Source organism: Ceratotherium simum, chromosome 6, assembly GCF_057802395.1.
Source record: "Ceratotherium simum simum isolate JZ-2026a chromosome 6, ASM5780239v1, whole genome shotgun sequence".
Classification (NCBI taxonomy): Eukaryota; Metazoa; Chordata; class Mammalia; order Perissodactyla; family Rhinocerotidae; genus Ceratotherium; species Ceratotherium simum.
In genome coordinates, this window is record NC_141905.1 from 70,049,916 (window position 1) to 70,063,020 (window position 13,105).

General features: G+C 34.4%; 1 protein-coding gene across 2 annotated transcripts in view; it reads left to right on the forward strand.

Moving 5' to 3' along the window:
* Positions 1-13,105, forward strand: part of SHOC2 (SHOC2 leucine rich repeat scaffold protein) — a 95,622-nt gene that overhangs the window by 1,419 nt on the left and 81,098 nt on the right. The gene's annotated exons all lie outside the window — the stretch shown is intronic.

Here is a 13,105-nt window from a genome sequence, read left to right on the forward strand (position 1 = left end):
ACCGGGCCCAGGCTGTGGGGCGCCCCGTGGGCGTCCGGGGGGCGTGTAAATCGTTGGGGGGGGGCCCTGGTGCAGTGGTAGTGATACGGGGTGGGGTCTTTCCTCGCCCTCCTCTCCAAAGCCCACCGCCCTCTCCCTGTCTCCTCTCTCTTCGGTGAAGACTGGTGAGTCGGCTTTGGGTGTGTTGCCTGGCGAAGCGAGTTGTAGGCATCCAAGACTGCCCTGTTAGGCATGCCTGATGGCAACCCCTTGCCGCGGTAGCTTTTAGGGATAGAGAAAAAGTACTCTAACCCCTTCGCCCCGCGCCCCCAAGCTCTTAACGCTAGAGGCTTCAGGACAAAACGATTTTTCCCTAGCCCCTCAGTATCCATTGTTTTGTACCATCCCCCTCCTCCGCCCCGTGCCTAGGTAGAAGAATAATGACTCCAAACCATTAATTGCCTTTTTTTTCTTAAATCGGCAGAGGGTTTGTGTTATTGTGTTAGTATGGGTTTACAAACGGGTGGAATGAATACCGATTCGGGTGTTGGAAAGAAGATGCCTTTTTTGTATGTTTTTTTTTTAAAGCTTTCAGCACTTACAGTTGGTGATTTGATTTTCTTGTCTATCTGTGGCTTTGTATCATAATGGGGGTGATGAGAATAAAAGAGGAAGCGGTGTTTTACAACCTACCCAAAGAAGTGTTTTCTAAGTCTCTGGGGATGCTGAAGCAAAATTGGGTTGCAGATGTGGACTGTGTAGTATTTGCCTCGGTAGTGATAACTACGAACAGTCTATATCTAAGCTTACACCTGTGCAGTTTTGTACACTTTTTCATAAATATCAGCAGCTTCTAGTATCTACTCAGAGGGATTACTGTGTCTAAAACTTATTTTCTGTTGCATTTTTCAGAATCATAGGGTACACTTTTGTAACCAGATATTTTTTGTATCTAAATGTAGATCGACACTGAAAAATTGTCTTAATTTTAAAGGCCTCAGGTTGTTAGTCTACTAATCTCTACCCTCATCCTTCTATGCCATTGCCCTTGTAACTGTTTGTTACTATGTATTTGAAGAGACTTAGCTATTGGGTACAATTTGTAACATTCAGTAAGCTTACATTTATAGTTTGAATTTATCAAGTGTTGATGTTTTTCTATGTGCTGGTGACAAGAATTTTTAGGAATAAAGTATATAAATCACCATTTGCTACATATGGAGCTTAGACTGGATGTGATAAATCTTTTAAATACTTATTTGGACATAAGGTATGCTGTAAAACTTTAATTTTGAATATATATTTGAAAAATAGACTACAGATAAATAAATGAAGGCTTTGTTTCAAGTTTGTAACTTTGAAATGGCTTAAATGTAACATAAAGCTAACATAATCAACTATATCCTTGAAATGCCAGTTTCTAGGTATGGACCTGGCCTATCTCTAAGGTTACTACTTTTTCCCAAGGTGTTTGTTTGGTTTTTGAAGAAGCAACTGGGTTTATCTCAGGTTGGCATTTGCTTTCTTGTTTTTCATTGTTGGTATGATTTTTAAGTGTTTAAATTTTTCTCTTGTTATAAATTGTTGTGGATTAAAGAGTGATATTAAGAGATATAGTAATAGCTTGCAGCTGGATTATTTTTTAGTCGTCCCCCCCCAAGCCCCAGTAGATAGTTGTATGTCATAGCTGCACATCCTTCTAGTTGCTGTATGTGGGACACGGCCTCAGCATGGCGGGAGAAGTGGTGCGTCAGTGTGCACCCGGGATCCGAACCTGGGCCGCCAGAAGCGGAGTGCGCGCACTTAACCACTAAGCCACGGGGCCGGCCCTATTTTTCAGTTTTTAAACTGCCATACGCAGATGGTTGATCAGAGCTGTGCTTTGATAATTGTAGCAAGTAAGACTTGTACAACAACTTGTGAACTCCAAACCAAATTTTAAATATAGCACTTTTCAAAAAGGAACACCAAAATTATAAATTGTTGTGTTATACTTACTGGAATTATGCTTTTTAAATATTACTGTTTCATCCGTGACTTGGGACAGGGCTTGTCCCGTGTTCAGAGAAACATAAACTGGAATTCTATGTGGAATACTCTCAAAGATGGCTTCTGAATAGCGGCTGGTATATTATTTGCCTTGGCTTACCCATATGGATTGTGGGGGAAGGGTGAATGAAATTGGCATTCTTTGTTATCCAGGCAGTTAAATTGCAGTCATTATATGTTTTGAAAATATTCTGGATAATCAGTATCTATTGTGTAATTTAATATTTCTTTAAGATTTGTGTTCTTTAAACAATTTAAATAATTTTTAGATTCTTTTTCTAGTAAGAAGATATTTAAATATAAAAATAATCTGTTGTGTTTTTGACTAAAAAATATACTCTAACCTGTATTGCAGATATAAGGATAAATATTTTTTGGAGGTTGAAGATTAAATGGAGGAATATATCTTTAGAATTCAGTTTATTATATCATTCATGTATCACTCATGTATGAAAAAGCATAAAATCTATGCTTATAACCAAAAAAACAAAACAAGACACTCCTTCCTCCCCTGACCCCAAACAATAAAAAATAACCAAGCAAGTTGACCCATAAATCCTTCAGTGAGTTCTGAGGTTTATAGCTTGGCCTTGGTGGAAGTGTTCTTGATCTAGTTTATAAAATATCACTTAGGCGAGGAAATTTAGATATAAAGTATACACTTTGACGTTTCCAAATATTTTGCTGTAGATGAGTTAGATAGAAATTGGCTGTAATTTAGCAGCAGATATTAAATATTAAATTGGTCACTATTTTTGCTTATTGATAGATTTACATTTCATGCATTGTATATTATGCATCAGGCATGTTATAATTTAGGGCTAAATCTTTCATAGACTAAATTTTATATGTATATATATTTGCTATTCCTGTCTTCTGAATTTTGTTTTGCCTACTCATTACACTGCATCAAAATTATGCCCTATAGATCTTTCTGGAAATACTTTCTCTGTTAAGACAGTAGTTAAAATTTTGTATTTTTCTACCTCTCTGGCTACATTGATTTTTAAATTCTGAAAAATTTCTGTTAACAAGGTGACCTATGATGTGCTTGAACTTGATATGTTATAGAGTGTTTTGAAGTGTTATTGTCAATCAGTGCAGGTTGAAAGGAACATGCATATAAGTCCGAGAAATTGATTTATGCTCTAAAATATGTAATAGCATTATTTTCAGGTAAACTAATGTTCATTCTGTCTTTGTTTGGTATTGTCCCCTGGTTCCCAGCTTTTTAGCACAGTATCTTTAATTCAGCAAATCAAAGTTCTAACACATGAAAAGAATATTCTAATTAGAAAAGGCTCTTTAACTTGTAAGATGTTGGTAACATATGTGCTTTTTGAGAAACTATGAAGTTCCTATTATCAAGATTTAAAAGAACGAATTAGATTTCACACTATATATTTCACTCCAACTTCTCTAAAGATCAGAACTGGTTTCAAAAAGTAGTACATGCTGTAAAAGGTAAGGATTCTTTTATTGGAAAGAATGAACATATTGCTTGAAGCTAAAACATTACAGGAGACCTTAAAAGAGAGTATAATTGGTCCCTATGTGAAATGAACCTGAAAGACAGTTATGAAGTATTTTGGTATGTCTGTCTTCTAGTGTTTATAGCACTGTGAACATTCAAAATTTAAGCACTTTATTTGCTCAAATGCTGTTTATAAATCCTACAATTTTAATTAAGTAATTCCACAGTTGGCAAAGGTAGATCTTTTTTTCTTTTAGTTTTTCTAATGTCTTAGAGGTAAACTGGAAATGACTTGTTCTGACACTGATAATGTCTGGAATTTGGAGTTAATTTCATCAGTTAAATTTGGGCTTTCTCAGTTTCCAGTTTTGTGTTGTACAACACTCCTTCCTGCTTTCAAGACTTGCACAGTTTTGCAAATAGTCTTTAACTTAAATTTTGTTCTATAAATATTTCTTACTAACTACAGTTTCATATTAACTTATGTCATAGACCTTCTACTAAGTGCCATGTATGTCCCAGACTGAGGATGCAGAGGTAAATATACTATGTTTCCTGCTTTCAGTAAGCTCACAGTTTGTTACATGAACTGGACAAATCTATTGTTAATTGTTTTACAATGTGACAAGTGCTTTGATAGCAGTATACACTGAAGAACTCAGATGAGTTAAGACTCAGACTGCAAATATAACCAGCAATGCTTACTGGAGGGTAGGACCTGAACTAACTCTTGAGGAATAAGTGGGGTGGGTAGAGGGTAGAAAAAGCATAGAAGTTAGATATGGTAAGGTCCATTTGGAGAATTGTAGGTGAATAGTAATTTGGATTCCATGTATGACCTAATATTTTAGGTGATACAGTAGGCTTTCATTAAAGCATATATTTTTAGAGATTGTTATTTCTTATATGCTTAATTTAATTTGTGCTTTGAACTGTGGATCCGCATTAATGTTGGGCAGCTGCTCCAAATTATTATTTAAAACTTTTAACTAAATATATTTTTCATTAATATTTTAATTAAATACAAGGAGAACATATCAGCCTGATGTGGAATAATTCCAAGGCTTAGAACTTGGATAATAATATGTTTCAAAGTCATATTTAAATATCTTTTTCTCAGCATTAATGCATCATGTTGAGTGACATTTATGAACTTCCTTAGAACTCATGGTAAGTTTTTATTATACTAACATTTAAAATTCACTCTTCTGAGAACATTAAAAAACACCTCTTTACATACTTATTTCAAAGTACTACTCTTTAGGTAAGTCAGACTGTATGATCAACAGTTATATCCTGGTAGAAGTCCTTATATGGTCTTATATGATTTAAAAGTTCTCTGAACTTAAATGTTAAGTAATTTTTGTACAGTATGATTTAATACTTCTTTGAGGGCACAGTGAGGCCTTCTTTGCCATCCTAAACTCCATTCCCCTCAAAGTGCCATAGTTTCCCATTTTAAAACCTTCTTGTATTGTTTTTTTTGGGGAGGAGGTAGTGGGTGGGGAAGGTTCATCTTTCTAGTTATTTTCATTATAGAAATTTGAGAAATCCCTTTAAAAATTTCTGCATTTTAGCAGTTACCTTATAAGTGTTATAATACCTCGTTTATCAAGGTTACTTATTAGGCAACTAACTTTCTGGTATCATCTTGGATACAACCCCATGCACTCTTCACCTGGCTAACTTCCTAATTGCCCTTCAGGCCTCAATGTCACGTCCTTTGGGAGGCCTTTGATCGCTAGTTAGATTCTCCTATTATAAGGTCCCTTAGCACCTGTACTTCCTCTTTTATAACACTCATCATTTTTGTAATGGTGTGTTTAGTGTCTGTCTTTTTTGCTAGACTGTAAGCTTCATGATGAGCATCAAGTATGTCTTTCTTCTTTACCATTTCTCCAGTATTCAGTGTCTAGACCTTCTAGGCTCGTAATAGAAAATTAGTTTAAATTAATACTCTAGAGCCCCAAAACAAACAGGTCACTAAAAAGGACAAAGAGATGTCTTAGTGCCTTTGCTCTTAAACACATTTCATGCAGTTAGAACCCCTCAGGCATTAATTGAGGGCTTTTTACTCTCTCATAATATACAATTTAAAAGAGTTTGGTAACCAAACGTAAAAAGGACTGGGATACTCTTAGAGGCCATAAGAGAGTTGAAAAGAAGAGCTGAGGAAAAGCGGACACAGTTAAAAAACAGATACAAGACATTTTTAAAAAATAGTAGTGTAAGACAATTTAATGTTGTAATAAACATATTTAGAATTTTTCAAGACACCATTTGTCTTATATGTAGAACAGTATAGCAATAATGATGTAAGATCATGAAGAAGAGATTAATTGCTCTTAGTAGATTTTGTTAAAGATGACACAAGACCTTATATTGTATTTCAGAAAGGTTTCCGTCTAAAATGATACAATTTAAAATTTTTGATGTGTTAAGATTTTGTTATGGGAAAGATTTGCTTAATGAGATGCAACATAGTAGACACCATAAGTATTTATTGAGTAAAATTAAGTTGAAGTAAATAATCATCTGAAAGTACTGAATCAGTGTAGTATATTACTCCCTGAAAGTTTGTAGAAGTAGATTTTTTACCTACCATGTGTTTCTTTGTTTACTTAGCTATGAAGTATGTAAAATTGAGTAACAACATGGTTTTCTTCATCAGTTTTGAGTGAAAACATACGTGTTGCAATGATATGACTAAATGACGTAAGTATTTCTGCAACTTTTATTCTGTTAGAGAGAGTAATCTTTATTCTCTTGGCATTTCCTGGTAACCTGAAATGGAAAAATTAGATTGGGGGTCATAATTACTTCTTTGCTAGAAGTATAACAGATTGGGTGACCTGAAATAGATTATATTTAATTCAATTTAGTTTTGTATATCTTCTGGGATAAAGAATTCAAAATTTCATTAAAGGGCTTTAGTTCTGGTTCAAATAAATTGCATTTTATCTTAATATTGTAATCTTTTGAATCCTATGACTATATAAGGATAGATAGAGATAGTTATTTTGTTGCTAAAACAAATATTGGTTTATCTTCCATGTGTTAATTACAGTTTTAAGCTCATAGAAATGGGATGCTTATATACTAGACAGTTTAAAATAGTAAGGTTTTATGATTTAATCTTGAGGACGTTTATTTCTATACTTTGGAAGTAGTGATTTGAAATTCTTAATACTAGAAATATGGCCTAGTTTCAGAACACCCACTAAGCAACTGTGGGAACTCAGTATGCTAAATGGCTTGTAGTGCAGCAGTATTTTTTAATTTTCCCCACCTCCTGTTATATAATAGCTTATAGTAGTATACACAGAACATGAGTATTTGGGACAAGAACGATGTGTATTGAAGCCCTAAAAATATGTGAGACTGTGTCAGGCTTTGTGATGGACATTAAGGACCTAAAGATGATGAAATATAGTGATAGTGAATGAGTGACATAAATCAGGTGGTAATGTTTTAGGTTGCAAATCAGGCATGAAAAGCAAGAATTGTTTTTAGGGTTGAGTAAAATGACTCGAAAAATGGAGTCTCTGTTTTTGAAACACAAAAATTTTTAAAATTCTATTAAAATTTTTATTTAAAAAGTTTGATCACTCTAATGTAAACATTTCCGTGATGCTTGTGTACAGGACTTAAAAGTATCAGTGGAGGGCTGGCCCCGTGGCTTAGCGGTTAAGTGCGTGCGCTCCGCTACTGGCGGCCCGGGTTCAGACCCCGGGCATGCACCGACGCACCGCTTCTCCAGCCATGCTGAGGCCGCGTCCCACATACAGCAACTAGAATGTGCAACTATGACATACAGCTATCTACTGGGGTTTTTGGGGGGAACAAAAGGAGGAGGATTGGCAATAGATGTTAGCTCAGAGCCGGTCTTCCTCAGCAAAAAAGAGGAAGATTAGCACGGATGTTAGCTCAGGGCTGATCTTCCTCACAAAAAAAAAAAAAAAAGTATCAGTGGAAATAATTTTAAACATTTTCCCCAGAATGTTGTGCAACCCAAACGTTACAGTATTGTCCACTTATGAGAACCACATACTGAAACTGATTAGAAACTGACTATAAAGAATGAAATCTACTATTTCATATTCATTGTTCAGGAAAGTATGGTTGTAAAGACATTTGATAAAACATACTTTTACCAACCTATTTTGTTAATTAAAAAAGGGACTGAGTTCATCTGCACTAATTGTAATATCATGCAAATGTATATGAGAGTTAAATGTTTCAGTTTAAAGATTTTTATGATATGAAAAAGGACTTAATGAATTTGTTTTAAAAGTCAGCAATATAATTCTAGAGTTAGCTCTGTGAGTAATGCTTTAATGCGTGACTAATTATCTGCATACAAAAATATAAAAAAACTTATCTGGTCTTTTCTGAGCTGGAACTCAGTTATGCCTGATATTTTCATATATATGTATATATATTTTTCATATATACACACTGTGATAATTGATAATAATGATCTTGTGGCAAGATCTTGAAGATCTTGTTTCATCAAAGAAAGTTGAAATTAAGTTTAATATAATTGACATTTTGCTATATTTTATTATATTCAAATTCTTTGAAAATTGATAATCCAAAATGATAAATTTATTGCTAACAATAAAAATAATTTGTTAATTAGCATGTCTCTTTCCTGACGAGAGCATTATCCAATTTTATTACTAGTAATTTGATAATATTTGAGTTGCTTCTGAGACCAATACTTAAAATTAAGTATTGCCAAATAATGTTTTGTCCTTCTGGCATGATTTAAATAATATATCACTTGCTACCTGCAAATTACTAAATGATGTACATCTTTGTGGTGTAAGAATTTTTTACATCAAAGCTTCTGTAGACTATGTGGGAATCATGTTTTGGGATTCACAAGATAGTAGATAGTACATATCAATTGGGAACTGGTTAGGTTTAATGTGTTAAATTACAAAAATAATAAAATGTCCTTTTATGTATATTCAAAAATATAAGCAAGGGCTACCTTTCGATATTTTGAGTAGCTTCTGAGGAGAGAAATTCCGTATTAACTTTCAGTTAAATTGGGCCTGGCTGCTCAATATATTTCTTTTGATCTTGTATGAGAAAGATTTTTGCTTTGAGATATTTTAAAAAATATAATACAGAGATAATGAGATCATATTTTAAAGCCCCAAATACATTATGTAAATCCTGTTTTAATAACTGTCAGGATAAATAGATAAGTAGAATAACTGGCTGAGCATTCAGTTTTCATCTAAATAGTCTCAAAAATGGACTGTATAAACGTGAGAAAGGCTATATTTGTTTTATAATAATGGCAACTTATTAAAGGCTGACTCTTAAATGTGAGATACTTACTTACCTTGGGACCATATATACCTCTAATCTTGCTATGTATAGTACATTTATTTTTGTTTTTATTTTTTCGACAGTTTCTGATAGTTTATAAAGTGAGTAATGGGAAGGATTTATATTCAGATAAGACCTAGCAAAAGAATGTGTGGGTTTATACATACAAAAACAAATCAGTTAAATGTAATTAACTTAATTTTTGGCTTAAAAGTATTGAAAATCATTTGTTTTTTAAGTTGAAAATGCTTTTTTGAATATTATAGTCATCTTAGTGCATATAACCTGAGATAGCAGTTACATTTTATTGTTTTTGCTTTACAATGATAATTAGGTAACCAATGTTTTGCTTTATTGCCAATTTGCCCATGGTAAATGAAGAGTAAAGTATATTTTGGGAATACTTAGGTTGTGTGTGACATATTTTGAGTTTCTTGACAAGAAAGGCAGTTTAAGCAAATATTCATGGCTGAATCTTTTTTCGGGAGTGTTTTTGTGGCATAAGAGCTTTTCAGATCATGTTTGGTCAGAATATTTATGTTTACTATTATATCTTAGTTATGTTGAGACATTTAAATCTCTCCTACGCTACCCCTGCCTTTTATTTTGAGACTTTGCTGGAGAAGCTTACAATTTATCTATATGATAAGTTGAAGTGTTGTACAAGAGAGCTGTAATCCTAATTATGGCTTATATTGTGGGTTGGATAAACAGGAATTTTCACTTCTTTGCTTAAAACTTTTGTTTGCTCAGGATCAAAATTACATAATAAGTCTTTTACTTTCTCATAAGAAGGACCACAGATTTCTTGAAAAATTCTCATGTATTTGCTACTATATAAAAAAAATTAGTCCTGTGTCTCTCCATGTCAGTCCAAACTATTTCATCTTGCCTCCTCACCAAAGGGAAAAAAAGTTGAGTGAATGAATTTAACGGCGTTATGAGTTGTACACTCTTGACATAATTCTAATTAACATGGACTAGTGTATAGCTTTTTTTTTCCTCTACAGATAGCTATTTCTTTAGCCTCCATGAAAACTACTCTTACCTCAGGTTCGCTCATGCTGCTTAAGGATGTGTTTTTCCATTTCTGTTTGAACAGTAACATTGTGTTGAGCATGTTAATTTTGGGTGCTTTCTTGATCTCTGGTCTTCAATTTTGAAGATTTATTTTTTTAACACTTGAACTACAAAAATTTATAGCTTTATGTGATTTGGAGGGGAGAGCAGTTTATTTTTGTCCTTTAAACTACTTGAAAGAATAAGGAGCGTTTCAGATCCATATAAACAAAAGAAAATACAAATGAAATCTTGCCATTTTTAGGTATTCATTATCAGAATCTGAGTGATTGAGAGTTAATTTTAAGTAGAATATAGGAAACTATACATTAGACAAGGTTTTGTCTTTATTATCCAGCTATTTTCATTCAACAAATGTTTATTGAGCGCTTATTGTGTGCTTAATAAAAAGGTCATAATATCTTCTTGTTGTAGAATGCTTTATAGAGTAAAAATTGCTTCTTTATGTAAGGAGCCTGCTGTCTAGTAGGATAGATAAAGTCAAGTTAACAAATATTTATAATTCTTTCAATAAATATAACTGCTATATGTGCTAGATATTGTTTCTAAGTACTAGGATACAACTGTGGAAAAGACAGAAGGGTCCTTATTTTCCCATTACTTTAAAAGAGGGAGTCAGACAATTAACTTGGTGAGTATAATACATTGTGATAAACGTTCTCATAGGGCAAGTTTTAAGTTCTCATAGGGGAGCATGGAGGAAGAGGTATTCAGAAAGGCTTTTGAGTAATCAAGAAAGGCTTCCCAGACCTCTAAGCTGAGATCTGAAGACTACATGGGAGTTAGCTCAGTGAAGAACTGTAAACCTATGTTTCTGGCAGAAGGAAATAGCTTGTGCAAAGTCCTGGGGACAAGAAATAGCAGGACCTGCTATGGGATCTGAAAAAAGTTCGTGTGACCAGAGTGCAAGGTAAGAAATATTAAGAGTTGTGGCAGATATAAGCAGGGGCCAGACCTTGAAAGGTTTGTTAATTACTGCTAAGAATTTTGGATTTTATCCTGAGGGCTATGCTTCTGGGGGCCAACCACTTTCCCCTGAAGTGTTTTAAATTGGACAGTAATTGATTAGATATGAGTATTTGAAAGATCCCTCTAATTACAGTAGTGTAGTGATTAGGTTAGGAACAAGACAGTGGAGTGAATGTGGTGAGACCAGTTGCAAAACTATTAGAGGAGAGACTTCAGTATACCCTGGAGCAGGGTAGTGGCAGTGAGAAGGAAGAAAAGTTGAAGAGTCGGGAGAAATTTTGGGAGATGAATGGATAGGATTTGGTGATTGTTAGGATGTGAGAGTTGAAGGAGAGAGAGGAGTCAGGGTGACTCCAGGATTCCTGACCCTCTCCCATCCTTTTTAGTTGATTTCTCCTTAGGTGTTATCTCTTTTAAGAAGCATTTCCTGATTCCCCTAATCTCCAAGGCTGGTATAAGTGCTTTCTCTTTGTGCTTCAACAACTCTTACCACACTGTTTTTGCCTTTTCCCACTTACAGGCAACGACTGTGCCTTATAATTATTGCATACTTAGCACCTTGCACAGTGCATGACATTTAGTATATATTAAATAAAATGTTGACTGAATGAAAATACAGTTTTTGTATTTATAAAAATTTAAATATTTTTTTTATTTTTTATTTTTTTATTTTTTATTTTTAAAGATTTTATTTATTTATTTTTCCCTCCAAAGCCCCAGTAGATAGTTGTATGTCATAGCTGCACATCCTTCTAGTTGCTGTATGTGGGACGTGGCCTCAGCATGGCTGGAGAAGCGGTGCGTCGGTGCACGCCCGGGATCCGAACCCGGGCCACCAGCAGTGGAGTGCACGCACTTAACCGCTAAGCCACGGGGCTGGCCCTAAATATTTTTAATTGGACAAAAAAACTGGTTTTCTGAACTGCCACCATCCAAAACCTTGGATAACTTCAACGTGAATCAGATCACTCCATGTACTTTTTTTTTTTTTTTTTTTTGGTGAGAAAGATTAGCCCTGAGCTAACCTCTGTTGCTAATCCTCCTCTTTTTGCTGAGGAAGATTGGCCCTGGGCTAACATCTGTGCCGATCTTCCTCTACTTTATATGTGGGATGCCTGCCACAGCCTGGCTTGATAAGTGGTACTTAGGTCGGTGCCCAGGATCTGAACCTCTGAACCCCAGGCCGCCGAAGCTGAGTGCGTGAACTTAACTGCTATGCCACCAGGCTGGCCCCTCCATGTACTTTTGAATATCTCTTGTAAAAACAATGTACATTATAATCCAAATTTGAAGTGCTAGATAGATTTCTTCGTGGGCTATCATGGACTAATTTAAGTGGGCTTTGATTATTATACTGACCTCCTCTTGTATTATACATTCAGGTTTTTTAAAATAAATAATGTTCAATTATCTTTATTGTTTGTCAGATTAAAAGTGAACATGGCCAAACTATCACTGTTAGAATTTTTTGTTTCAAAATGAAAATAGCTTTCTTTCCCTCCTTGATTATAAAAGGAGTGAATGCCTATTGTATACATTTAAAAAATAATACAGAGATAAAGAAAAGTGAAAATCATCCTAATACTCAGAGATAAACATTGCTGTCATTTGATAGGTGTTCTAGATTTTTAAGATTTTATATATATTTATTAATGATATGACTAAGTTAAAAGAAAAATCATCAACAGAGAGGAAATATTTATGACTTAGATATAAGAAAAGGTATTAAGAGCCTTTGTATGAAGAATCCTGATAATTAGTTTATAACCAAGTAAGTCAATACAAATGGGGTCTTAAACTTCAATTCCTACAGGAGACTAGGCAGCTAATATAAATGACTGAACACAGTAGGGAGAATGTATGAGATGGTTGAGTTGGAGAGCACTTGGAGGGCACAGTTTCTATTCAGCACCATTTGATTTTTGCCATCAAGAAATGTTGACCCAGTGGTGCCCAAGTTTTTAAATTTATTTATGTTATGAGAAGTAGAGGTTTGGAACCAAACCTTAGGTATCTCCATTGTATGCCTGTATAATGCCTGTGTCATTTTGAACATATAGAGTCTGCCTATATTTCATTTTCATCCTTTCAAATTTGGTGGGGTGTGGTTTTTGTATTCATACAGTTGTATTTTGTTTTATGATTTACTCTGAGACTTTCTTTTAATGAATGTATTTGGCTCACCTGTGTTTATTACAGCGTTGTGCA